The sequence below is a fragment of the Bufo bufo genome, chromosome 11 (assembly GCF_905171765.1).
Source record: "Bufo bufo chromosome 11, aBufBuf1.1, whole genome shotgun sequence".
Lineage (NCBI taxonomy): Eukaryota > Metazoa > Chordata > Amphibia > Anura > Bufonidae > Bufo > Bufo bufo.
Window position 1 is genome coordinate 33,217,140 of NC_053399.1, and position 13,611 is coordinate 33,230,750.

General features: G+C 44.9%; 1 long non-coding RNA gene across 1 annotated transcript; it reads right to left on the minus strand.

The window, feature by feature from the left end:
* Positions 1-11,129: 11,129 nt before the first annotated feature.
* LOC120982108 lies at positions 11,130-11,532 on the minus strand. The gene is made up of 3 exons (XR_005774846.1): positions 11,419-11,532; positions 11,290-11,322; positions 11,130-11,179 (listed from the first exon to the last, which is right to left on the minus strand). It is a non-coding gene; the product is annotated as an uncharacterized LOC120982108 (long non-coding RNA).
* Positions 11,533-13,611: the final 2,079 nt, after the last annotated feature.

The following is a 13,611-nucleotide window of genomic DNA, read 5'->3' on the forward strand; positions in this document are numbered from 1 at the left end:
TTGTAAATCTCACATTTGATGATGGACCACAGGTTCTCAATGGGGTTCAGATCAGGTGAACAAGGAGGCCATGTCATTAGATTTTCTTCTTTTATACCCTTTCTTGCCAGCCACGCTGTGGAGTCCTTGGACGCGTGTGATGGAGCATTGTCCTGCATGAAAATCATGTTTTTCTTGAAGGATGCAGACTTCTTCCTGTACCACTGCTTGAAGAAGGTGTCTTCCAGAAACTGGCAGTAGGACTGGGAGTTGAGCTTGACTCCATCCTCAACCCGAAAAGGCCCACAAGCTCATCTTTGATGATACCAGCCCAAACCAGTACTCCACCTCCACCTTGCTGGCGTCTGAGTCGGACTGGAGCTCTCTGCCCTTTACCAATCCAGCCACGGGCCCATCCATCTGGCCCATCAAGACTCACTCTCATTTCATCAGTCCATAAAACCTTAGAAAAATCAGTCTTGAGATATTTCTTGGCCCAGTCTTGACGTTTCAGCTTGTGTGTCTTGTTCAGTGGTGGTCGTCTTTCAGCCTTTCTTACCTTGGCCATGTCTCTGAGTATTGCACACCTTGTGCTTTTGGGCACTCCAGTGATGTTGCAGCTCTGAAATATGGCCAAACTGGTGGCAAGTGCATCTTGGCAGCTGCACGCTTGACTTTTCTCAGTTCATGGGCAGTTATTTTGCGCCTTGGTTTTTCCACACGCTTCTTGCGACCCTGTTGACTATTTTGAATGAAACGCTTGATTGTTCGATGATCACGCTTCAGAAGCTTTGCAATTTTAAGAGTGCTGCATCCCTCTGCAAGATATCTCACTATTTTTGACTTTTCTGAGCCTGTCAAGTCCTTCTTTTGACCCATTTTGCCAAAGGAAAGGAAGTTGCCTAATAATTATGCACACCTAATATAGGGTGTTGCTGTCATTAGACCACACCCCTTCTCATTACAGAGATGCACATCACCTAATATGCTTAATTGGTAGTAGGCTTTCGAGCCTATACAGCTTGGAGTAAGACAACATGCATAAAGAGGATGATGTGGTCAAAATACTCATTTGCCTAATAATTCTGCACGCAGTGTATTTCATACTTGGATGTACCAAAGACTGTTTTATAAATTGGATGTTACTGTTACCAGGAGCAACGTTCAGTAAAAGTTATAAGTTGGATTGCACCATCTTTGCCTCAGTCTCCAGTTCCTCAGTTAACACTACAGTAAATGGTTGTACCACCATAAAAGGTACTGGCGTCACGACTACAAGGGACCTTGACATAGGCACATTAATACAGACCATCAAGGGCACCTCGACCCACCATCTGGCCTGTGTCCCTTACACCAGAGTGTGCCCCAGAGAATCCTTGTGCCGTTCTCCTCATCACTTATGCGAGCCTGCCCAGGGACGACATAACCGTGAGTAACCAGAACTGTATTTACCTCGGCTCACCTAATGCTTACACCGTGACCTCACATATAATTCCCCTGTCGGTCTGGCATACCGCATACACAGCTCCCCTTGAAAACAGGGGATGTGCTGCTGGCAGTATGAAAACTGTATGAGGATGAATGATCGTTCTAGCGATCCATCCTCTTTAAACAATATAAGGTTTCATAGATTTAAAGGGGTTCTCTGGGATTTTTTTTAACATGTGGCAGGGAGCAGGGGGTTTTGAATAATTTAAAAACAATGTATTCAGCTTTAAAATGTTCCCAAAATCCCCAGACACAAAATGGCACGTGACCTCTGGGAATGATAAATGGCACGTGACCTCTGCATGTTTAGTAGGCATCGGAGAGGTGGAGACAGCACAGGACTAGAGATGAGCAAATTTTAAAAATTCGATTCGGCCGGTTCGCCAAATTTTTTGAAAAAATTTGGTTCGATACAAATTTATTTGCAGCGAATCGCGTTAAAAAATGGCTATTTCCTGGCTGAAGAGAGCCTTTATAATGGTGTAGAATACTGTGCCTTGCCAGGGGTGTATCTATCACGAGGCAAACAAGGCATTTGCCTAGGGCCGCACTTGCCAATGGGGCGGCAAAATGCTTTGTTTGCTTAGTGATAGTTACACTCCAGTGACTGCTCGCTCCTCTGCCTTCAGCATCCTCCTCCTCTCAGTCTCTCTGGACCAGTCCCCGCCCCTCCCTCTCTCTCCTCCAATCAGGGGCAGCATTACATGGGGGAGCGGTCACATGACCAGTGGCGGCTGCATCTTCTCATGTGAGGGGGATAGGTGGCGGCTGCAGCTGGTGAAGGGACACGATGGCTGAGGATGAGCTGGCCTCCAGGCTGAACCGGCGTCTGCGGATGGAGGACCCAGGGGAGGCAGAGCGGGAGCCGCCGCACATGAGGGTCTTCAACCCGTACACCGAGTTCAAGCAGTTTAGCAGAAAGCAGATCAAGGACATGGAGGGGATGTTCAGGCGGTGAGTGCCCGGACTGCTGGGGAAGTGACCCCGGTGCCCATCACCAGTCTCTGATGCGCCGGTCACACGCAGATGGAGCTGAACTTGTGTCTGCAGGGGAGAACTAATCTCCAGTAAGCGCTTGGCGTACGTGCAGTCCTATGCAAAACTACAGGCAGCGCGCGAGGAGTGCTCAGTAACAAACTCAGCTCTGCTACATCTGTGTGTAATGGGCACATACACGCTGGATGGACATTTAGGGTCCAAAGCGACCAATCAGTACCTTGCTTTCTTTTTTTTTTTTAAAGCGCAACTTCTGACACACATACTTTGTATTTTACCGATTTTTATATATTTTTTATACATCTGCAAAATACAAAATATTTGTGTCAAACTAGGAATGTGCATAGTTTATTTTTTTTAAATAACTTATAGATGATAGACATTTTATTTTATTTCATACATACATTTGTGATGATTCTTTTTCAGGAAAGGGTGGAGCCTAAAGAGGAAGTGGTGGGGTTTACAGAGGAAGGGGTTTGGCCTTGACAGGAAGGGGTGGGTCAAATTTATATTAGGGGGGTGCCCGAGTTTAGTCTCGCCTAGGGCAGCACAAAACCAAGATACACCCCTGTGCCTTGCAGTGACACGCATAGGGAGTCTACTGTGATAGTGAAAAAATACTGTGAGTCCGTATGACATGCAGATGACAGGCGTCGCTCTTAGAATCACTGCACACTTCACTTATTTGGGCAGTCACGGGGCCAAAACTGACCAAATAACTCAAGTATGAACTCCGCCTTACAGGTCAATGTTAGCGGCAAGAAGAAGCGCACTCCCTTTACACCGTCGTCAGCTGAGTCCACATAGATGTCTACAGAACCTGTGTGGAGAGGGTGTCAGCAGTAAGTTTGTGTTGACGTCACTGATTATTTTGCCCTTCCTCTGATCCGTCAGAACAATAACCCCCAAAAATGGATCCTGTCTGTGGAGCATCCGCCTTCAATCAGTCAGCATTTAGTCAGTAATCCATCAGTATTGCTAATGCCAAAAAAAACAGGAGTGGATCCAAAACAGAGATGACACATGAATGGAATATTTGCATGTCTTCTGTGTTTTGTACCCACTCCTGCTTTTGGCTACCAAATCATAAGCCAATTCTGATGGGACCATACAGGCCTTACTGCTGCTACACAGACAGGATCCATTGTGCATCTCATTTTCCTTCCTTCTGATGGATCAGAAGGGTCAAATAAATGATGATGTCTGTCAGGCCTTAAAGGCAAAATAGTGGTCCAGTCATGAAGTGGGGAGGGTGGGATTGGAACAGCATGAGAAGTCCACAGAGTGGCCCTATGACATAGTGGTGAGGTGGAAGCAGCATGAGGAGACCACAGAATTTTCTTTTTTCCCCCACTAATACATGCTAAAAAGGGCTGTCATTTTCTCAGATCACCAAACAACGGCAAATACTTTTATTGCCACTAATACACGCAAAAAAGGTCTTTAGAACATATAACTGCACCGCTGGACGGCAAATAGGCCCTTATTTTTTTCCAGTTGTACAGTCCACAAAAGACTTTAGAATATATAACTGCACCGTTCTATGACAAATATATTTTTCTTTTACCACTAATACACGACAAAAAGGGCTGTAATTTTCACACTTCACCGCACAACGGCTAAAAAGCCCTTTTTTCCCACTAATACAAGACAAAAAATGCTTTAGAACATATAACTGCACCGCACAAGGGCAAATAAGACATAGAAATATTTCCTTGTAATAAACCCTGTTAAAGGGGTTATCCGACTTAAATAATATATTCTAATTGCTTTTATTGTAGACCAGTGAAAGATTCTTAAAATCACTTTCATCACCTATCTATCACTATTTGGCCAGTTCAGTTCTGGGTCATGTGACCCCTGACGTCAGTAAGCCTGCTCTGCTGATGATGTTTCGTTTACAGCCGTCTCCCTGCTTGAGGGAGTGTCCAGGCTCTGTAAACGTCAGAGCCTCTGGTGCCCTCCCCCCTCCAGCTCTTCTCACTGCCTCGGCTCTGGTATGCGATCGCTCATGTGCAGTACATACCAGAGCCGAGGTGATCTCTTCTCCAGCAGCACAGGGTATGTTTGTCCATCCTGCATTCAGTGGGGCTAGAGGTGGCAGTTTGTAAACGTTCCCCTCTGCATCTGGGGATCGTTATTACAGCCCTGGTCCCCCCACTAGTACACATTGAACACCCCCTGGGAAATATAAATAAATTATTGGCCATCATTATTATCATCATCAACATCATTATTCAGCTATATAAAATCCTTATCTGCCACCAATATATGGATTTATCTAAGCAATATCCATATTGAATATATATTTGAATAATATAGATATTGCTTAGATACAGATAATGCTAATGATATTTTCACACTAGCGGCAGGATGTATCCGACAGGCTGTTCACCCTGTCGGATCCGCCCTGCCGCTATTTGGCCGTGCCGCTGGACGGATCCGTTATTGCAATTCATTTTTAGACGGATCCGCACCTGGATCCGTCTACAAATGCTGTCACTTGTCACACTGATCGGCGCATCCAGCAGGCACGCAGCTCTGATGACGGAGCTGCCTTGCGGATCCGGCGTTGCAAAACAACTGAAGGACGGATCCGTCCTGCCGGTCTGCGCATGCACAGAACATGAAAACTGTGAAAAAGACTGAAAGAGGGATCCGTCCATTCGCATGACAAGCGGATAGGTGGATCCGTTATTGCAATGCATTTCTAGACGGATCCGCACTTGGATCCGTCTACAAATGCTGTCAGTTGTCACACTGATCGGCGGATCCAGCAGGCACGCTGCTCCGACGATGGAGCTGCCTTGCGGATCCGGCATTGCAAACCAACTGAAGAACGGATCCGTCCTTCCGGTCTGCGCATGCGCAGAACATGAAAACTGTGAAAAAGACTGACAGAGGGATCCGTCCATCCGCATGACAAGTGTGTATTTATTTATTTTTTGCAAAGTGCAGAGCAGGGTGAAGGAAAGGTCAGATTGTTCACGCCCAGAAATATTCATGAGGCAGAGCTCAGGCTTTGTTGTTATACGCCCCCTCAGCATGTACTTCAGCATGTAAACACAGCAATAACAGAACCATGAAAAGGTGTACATATGGGTTTTAACTTGATGAAATCTAGCTTAACCAAATTATATGTATATCCTGATGGATTTTAAGTGTTTTTTTTTTTTTTTTTTATTAACTCGGATAACCCCTTTAACCACCTCCGGACCGCCTAACGCAGATTCGCGTTCCGGAGGTGGCAGCCCTGCGCAGAGTCACGCATATACGCGTCATCTCGCGATGGCCGAGATTTCCTGTGAACGCGCGCACACAGGCGCGCGCGCTCACAGGAACGGAAGGTAAGAGAGTTGATCTCCAGCCTGCCAGCGGCGATCGTTCGCTGGCAGGCTGGAGATGTGTTTTTTTTAACCCCTAACAGGTATATTAGACGCTGTTTTGATAACAGCGTCTAATATACCTGCTACCTGGTCCTCTGGTGGTCCCCTTTGTTTGGATCGACCACCAGAGGACACAGGTAGCTCAGTAAAGTAGCACCAAGCACCACTACACTACACTACACCCCCCCCCGTCACTTATTAACCCCTTATTACCCCATATAGATCCAAGACAACTTTTCCCATTTTTTTATACAAAGTTGGCATTTGACCAAGATATTTATCTCACCCAGCATGGGTATATGTAAAAAGACACCCCAAAACACATTCCCCACCTTCTCCTGAGTACGGAGATACCAGATGTGTGACACTTTTTTGCAGCCTAGGTGGGCAAAGGGGCCCATATTCCAAAGAGCACCTTTCGGATTTCACAGGTCATTTTTTACTGAATTTGATTTCAAACTCCTTACCACACATTTGGGCCCCTAGAATGCCAGGGCAGTATAACTACCCCACAAGTGACCCCATTTTGGAAAGAAGAGACCCCAAGGTATTCGCTGATGGGCATAGTGAGTTCATGGAAGTTTTTATTTTTTGTCACAAGTTAGTGGAATATGAGACTTTGTATGAAAAAAATAAATAAATAAAAAATCATCATTTTCCACTAACTTGTGACAAAAAATAAAAAATTCTAGGAACTCGCCATGCCCTCACGGAATACCTTGGGTGTCTTCTTTCCAAAATGGGGTCACTTGTGGGGGTAGTTATACTGCCCTGGCATTCTAGGGGCCCAAATGTGTGGTAAGGAGTTTGAAATCAAATTCTGAAAAAAATGACCTGTCAAATCCGAAAGGTGCTCTTTGGAATATGGGCCCCCTTTGCCCACCTAGGCTGCAAAAAAGTGTCACACATCTGGTATCTCCGTACTCAGGAGAAGGTGGGGAATGTGTTTTGGGGTGTCATTTTATATATACCCATGCTGGGTGAGAGAAATATCTTGGTCAAATGCCAACTTTGTATAAAAAAATGGGAAAAGTTGTCTTTTGCCAAGATATTTATCTCACCCAGCATGGGTATATATAAAATGACACCCCAAAACACATTCCCCACCTTCTCCTGAGTACGGAGATACCAGATGTGTGACACTTTTTTGCAGCCTAGGTGGGCAAAGGGGCCCATATTCCAAAGAGCACCTTTCGGATTTGACAGGTCATTTTTTTCAGAATTTGATTTCAAACTCCTTACCACACATTTGGGCCCCTAGAATGCCAGGGCAGTATAACTACCCCACAAGTGACCCCATTTTGGAAAGAAGAGACCCCAAGGTATTTCGTGATGGGCATAGTGAGTTCATAGAAGTTTTATTTTTTGTCACAAGTTAGTGGAATATGAGACTTTGTAAGAAAAAAAAAAAAAAAAAAAAAAATCATCATTTTCCGCTAACTTGTGACAAAAAATAAAAAGTTCTATGAACTCACTATGCCCATCAGCGAATACCTTAGGGTGTGTACTTTCCGAAATGGGGTCATTTGTGGGGTGTTTGTACTGTCTGGGCATTGTAGAACCTCAGGAAACATGACAGGTGCTCAGAAAGTCAGAGCTGCTTCAAAAAGCGGAAATTCACATTTTTTTGTACCATAGTTTGTAAACGCTATAACTTTTACCCAAACCATTTTTTTTTTACCCAAACATTTTTTTTTTATCAAAGACATGTAGAACTATAAATTTAGAGCAAAATTTCTATATGGATGTCGTTTTTTTTTGCAAAATTTTACAACTGAAAGTGAAAAATGTCATTTTTTTGCAAAAAAATCGTTAAATTTCGATTAATAACAAAAAAAGTAAAAATGTCAGCAGCAATGAAATACCACCAAATGAAAGCTCTATTAGTGAGAAGAAAAGGAGGTAAAATTCATTTGGGTGGTAAGTTGCATGACCGAGCAATAAACGGTGAAAGTAGTGTAGGTCAGAAGTGTAAAAAGTGGCCTGGTCTTTCAGGGTGTTTAAGCACTGGGGGCTGAAGTGGTTAATGGCTGTATCAAACAGCACTTACACCCCAATAACAAGAACGGTTTGCTGGAATTACAGAGCTGTATAATGGCAACTTGGATCCGCAGTCAGTGCAGCAAGGTGTAATAGGATTGTTCCCATTACCCAGGCTGTAACCTCTCTTACTGAACCCCGTTCTACATAAATGCTGTGGAATTATTTCTCCCTATCCTTTCCCTACACCTTGAATAATCTTTCCCTGAACTTGTAAATAGTTTTTTTAGCACAATATAGTCTCTCCTAGCACTGTCCCTAGCGCCTGCTGATGTCTCTCCCTGCACTAAGTACACTGGAAAATGGCAGAATCCAAGATGGCTGAGACTATTTATAGGGCTGTGACATCACTGGGCTGGCTGGTTGCTGATTGCCTGCATGCATGGCATTATAGGGGATCCGGCCTTTCCAGAGTTCCTTGCTCCACGTCATTACACGTGCAGCAGCCGTATTAGGAAAAAATTTGAATCGTTACCCCAAAGTGTGAGGAAATTCGGATTTGATGCGAATCTAATTTTTCATGTAATTCAGATCGAATTCCACTTTGTCAACTTTGATTCACTCATCTCTACACAGCACATTTTAAAGCTAACATTTTGTTTTTTAAATTCCCTTTGACATGCTGTACTGCAGATTATCTGCCTGTGTAAGTATCATACCTCCAATAGAGAAAGACCAAACCAAGCAACTGCAACGGGGTCTGGAGGAGGGGGTCCCAGAACTAAACTCCTTTCTCCTCAAGATGTAAAAGCACTGGATTCTAATGCAGCTGCCACTAGGGGGAGCTCAATGCAAAGAGAATATTTCAGGTTCCAGTGAATGGTAACTGTATAAATTCCTATGCACCGAGCTCCCCCTGGTGGTGGCTGCAGGCAGCCAGCATTGTAATAGAAGGGAAACAGATTTATCAAAGAATTTTCTGCCAGTTGTCTAGTGTGAAGATAATGAGAAATAGAGTGGTTAGAATGAGCACCATATTTATGAAGCACTTGTCACTAGTTTTGCTTACAGATATTGGGGTGCTGCTTCTTCCATTAGAGTGGGTCTTGTGAATGCAAAGTTTGGAGTCCAACCTTTTTTGAGACCTTTCTCTGTTAGAATTTTCAGTTTAGCTGTGCTGCTCAATGGCCATGAAATTTGTGGTCCTAATATGTTTTACTCCACCCTGATGTCCTTCTCTATCCACGCCCCATTTTTCACCACCTCTGATCCCCCTTTACAAACCTTCTGTTTCTTTCCTCCTTACGCCCCCCCCCCCACTCACACTCTGTAGATCAGGGGTCCTCAAACTACGGCCCGCGGGCCACATGTGGCCCGCCGAGGACATTTATCCACTGCCTGTCCGTTACTTTCCCCCCCCCCCAACTTAACAGACGTACAGTCCGGCAGCCAGCCTATCATTGGTGGAAGTGGAAGAGCGAGAAGGGGCATGTGGGAGTGGCCTGCTGGACGCGATTTGCGCGGTAACTTGTGGGCAGTGAACGTTGGGCGCTGGCTCGTGGGAGAGAAAGAGGGAGACGTGACAGCAGACATCACAGCGCAGCGACTTGTGAGCAAGAAGAGCAGAGGCAGTTTGGAAGAAGGCAGCTTAGCCTTGGAAGAAGAGGTCGTTCAATCAAGGCTGAGGTGAGACAGATCCTGACACCCCAGATGACCCCCACATCCCATGGGCACTAATCGGGCAGCGGTGGTGGGCACTGTTTAGGCCACGGCGGCAGGCACTAATTGGGTAGCGGTGGCAGCACTAATTGGGCCATGGTGGCAGGCACTTATTGGGCAGCAGTGGCAGGCACTAATTGGGCAGCGGTGGCAGGCGCTAATTGGGCCATGATGGCAGGCGCTAATTGGGCAGCCGTGGCATGCACTAATTGGGCAGCAGTGGCAGGCACTAATTGGGCAGCGGTTGCAGGCACTAATTGGGCCATGGTGGCAGGCACTAATTGGGCCATGGTGGCAGGCGCTAATTGGGCAGCCGTGGCAGGCACTAATTGGGCAGCGGTGGCAGGCACTAATTGGGCAGCGGTGGCAGGCACTAATTGGGCAGCGGTGGCAGGCACTAATTGGGCAGCAGTGGCGGTAGTTTTTTTTTAAACTATAGTCCGGCCCTCCAACAGTCTGAGGGACACTGAACTGGCCCCCTGTTTAAAAAGTTTGAGGACCCATGCTGTAGAAGATTTGTACCTTTTAGCTAATAAAACTGTTACTGAAGATTTTTTTATTTATTTTTTTATTATTTTTTTGGTAACAATCCAGCAAGATCTTATAGCACAAGCTAGAGGTGATTTGATGGTGATCCTCTTTATCCTGAATGTCTCAATGTCTTTTCAGGGTGCACCACATTGACCAGTGATGAAAATCACATCCAGGGTTGAGGGGTTCCCACTGTGCCTCTGCAGTGTTGGTCTTGCTGCAGCTTAAAATAGATGGGTTGGTGGCCTCCTCCTCTGCCTCCTGGACACGTTCTTGGTCCTTTCAGGGTGTAACCTATTGACAAGTGATAAAGGTCTGCTCCAGGCTTGAGGGGTTCTCACTGTGCCTCTGCAGGATTGTTTTTTTGTTTTTTTTCAGGTGGGGTGGGTTAAGGGATAGGTTTTGGGTAAGGGAAAGTATATATTTTTTTTTTTTTTAGGTAAGGTATAGTTTTGGGTAAGGTATGGGATAGGAAAGGTTTGGGGTAAGGAATATATTTTTTTTTTTTTGGGGGGGGTAAGGGATAATTTTTTTTTCTGCAGAGATGGTTGGCTGCAGATGAGGGGTAGTTGGTGATACCCCTTGGGAGTCTGTTGTTGTTGACTCCAGATGGCTGATTTTTTCTATGGCAGGTAGCGTTCTGGTGGGAAGCTGGTTCTTGATCTTATTATTTTTTTCACCCAGTCGTAGCTCAGGCACTCATACCAAAGGATCCCGACCAATACGGCTACAATAAGACAGCCGACAGCACCGTAGATGGCATAGCATGCATGGTTCATGAGGACCTCCTCTTCCTCCTGGGCAGGCAGTTTTTCTGCCAGAGCTCGTTGGAATTCAGCTTCTTTTTCCTCCACTGCCTTGGATTTAGTCTGCGTCACTGAAAAACAGAAGAGAATACAATAAATAAGGCGATGAGGAGAACGTTGTCTTCTGCAGTGCTGAATGAAAGACAGAAGTTATCAGAAATAGTTCTTTACTGTAAGAGCAAGAGGTTCACAAACTAATGGTAGAAATGATCTTACGGGGACAGGTCACAGGTATCTTGCAGTCCTCCTCAGCACATCGGCTGCATGAAAAGGTACGGGCAGCTTTTTGAAGCCCTAGGGAGAGAAAAAGAGAGATGGGTCTAATGTCTGAGGTAAATGATGACCCCACCATGTATGTAATGGCGGCCACTCATCAAATTGTCCCATCTAATAACATTACTCACCACATGGAGATCTGCATTCCACCGGTGGATGACCTAATGGAAGGAATCAAATATGGTTAAGGATGGATGATGTTGTGATATATATAGAATATGTCTACTGGCTCTTTATGAGGATCTTTAGTCACTTACTTGCGACACGATCTTTCACGCCTTTCACAAATTCAGTCATCTTTTTGTCAAACTGTTCTACCCAAACTGGTGGAAAAAAAATTGGGGGAAAACTTACATTTACTATTTATGACTCAAAAGAAATTGGGGAAATTCTTGAGATTTCAGGAACTTACATCGTTTTTCAATTTTCTTGACCTCTTTTTCAAAGGTCTTCAGATACTTTTTGATGTTGTTTATCTGGTTAAAGGCTGTAAGGAGAAGACACATGAGATTTAAGACATTGCATACAGTGCTCTATGATGGAGATGGGGATATCTGGAGGAATAGAATGTAGAAGAGATTTCCTGTTCTGACAACTGTTAATGAGCTACAAGTAAAGCTTTAGTCAGCAGGAAAATGGCTCAATCCTGAGATGACACATTTACTATATATAAGATGAAGCAGTTACCTATCGAGATGTTATTCAGGGGGTCAAAGCCCCAGTGTAGCCTCTGGAGACATTCTTCGGCCCCCATTTTGTCCAGCGAGACCGCATGGTAACAAATGCTGGCTCTGTCCGCTGGGGTGGTAAAGCATTTCAGGCAAGATGTTGCTACCTGTGCTCCACATAGAAATACTATGATCTGCAGCAGCAGATAATAGGAATTAAAGAATCGCATGACGTATCGTCACTATATCCCTTCAGCCTGCGAACCTGAGAAAACGGAGAGAAGTGAGTATAAGTGGGGTCATTTATCAGACTGGTGTAAAGTAGAACTGGCTTAGTTACCCATAGCAACCAATCAGATTCCACCTTTCATTTTCCAAAGGTGCTGTGAAAAATAAAAGGTGGAATCTGATTGGTTGCTATGGACTTTATACCAGCTTGATAAATCTCCCCCAATGGGTCTAGCTGAATTATTTATTGGTGTGGAACTACAAGTCACAGCATGCCCTGAAGTCTAGTGCTTTCTTACAAGAGGCTTTGCTATAGAGATGGAGATTTGAGATCTGTATTGGGTCTGGAATCTCCAAAGCCTGAAGAAAGGAGGGTATGGATTTTGGAAGGGGGCACTTATTTATCAGCTACAGGTACGGACATGGTAATGATGGAGTACTCACGTGTCACATCCAACTGAAGAGTGACCGCTCTGTGCCCAGCGCCTCCTTATATACCCCGATGACATCACAATAGAGATTGCTGCTGGGTGACATCACAATGCACAAGTATGGTGCTGAGTGACATGCAGAGCGGCCATCTTTCCCTTCAAAAATACCATCCATCAAATAATAATTGTTTTAGGATTCGTACGAAATAGTGACATGAACAAACTTAAAGCCTGAGGCGCCTTCACTCGCTGTAGATTATGTTGCAGAAAATTTCTGCGACTAAAAATCTGTTCCATTCATCTGAATGAGGCTTGGAGAAATCCATGTGCTTCGAGCCAAAACAACCCCATTCACATGAATGGAACAGATTTTCAGCCGCAGAAATTTTCTACAATGAAATCTAACGTGCGCGAGCCACGTCACAGCCCCAGCATGTGTCACATCACGATCCCAATGACAATCATAGCATGTGATGTCGCATTGTATGCTATCAGTTTATGATCAATGAGGTTTCCACTTCCAGTCCCCCACAATCCTGATTAGAGATGAGAGAAGTTTTGAAAAATTTTATTCGGACGATTCGCCAAAGTTCATCAAGAAATGCAATTTTTTTCCGAATTAATTTATCACGAGAAATCTGGCATACCCCGGCCACTCTGCCTAATTATATGCATCCCACTTGGTGGCCCAATCTCAGTGTGAAGGCTTGGAAATTAAACTGCAGGGACAGTGCAGTCAGCTATCGAATTACTGTGCGTCAGCAGCGTCAGTATTACAGGTCAATGTTAGCGTCAGGTCTAATTTATCGCTGTGCACTTAACCGTGCAGTGCCCCAAGATTCAAGTAGTGGCCCCATGACAGAGTGGGGATGGTTTGTGGCAGCAGCAGCAGCGACAGGAAACGTGACAATAGTTAGGCCTCTTTCACATGGGCGTTGCAGGAAAATGTGCGGGTAAGTTACGGGAACACCCACGATTTTTACGCGCGAGTGCAAAACATTGTAATGCGTTTTGCACTCGCGTGAGAAAAATCGCGCATGTTTGGTACCCAAACCCGAACTTCTTCACAGAAGTTTGGGTTTGGGATCGGGGTTGTGTAGATTGTATTATTTTTCCTTATAAC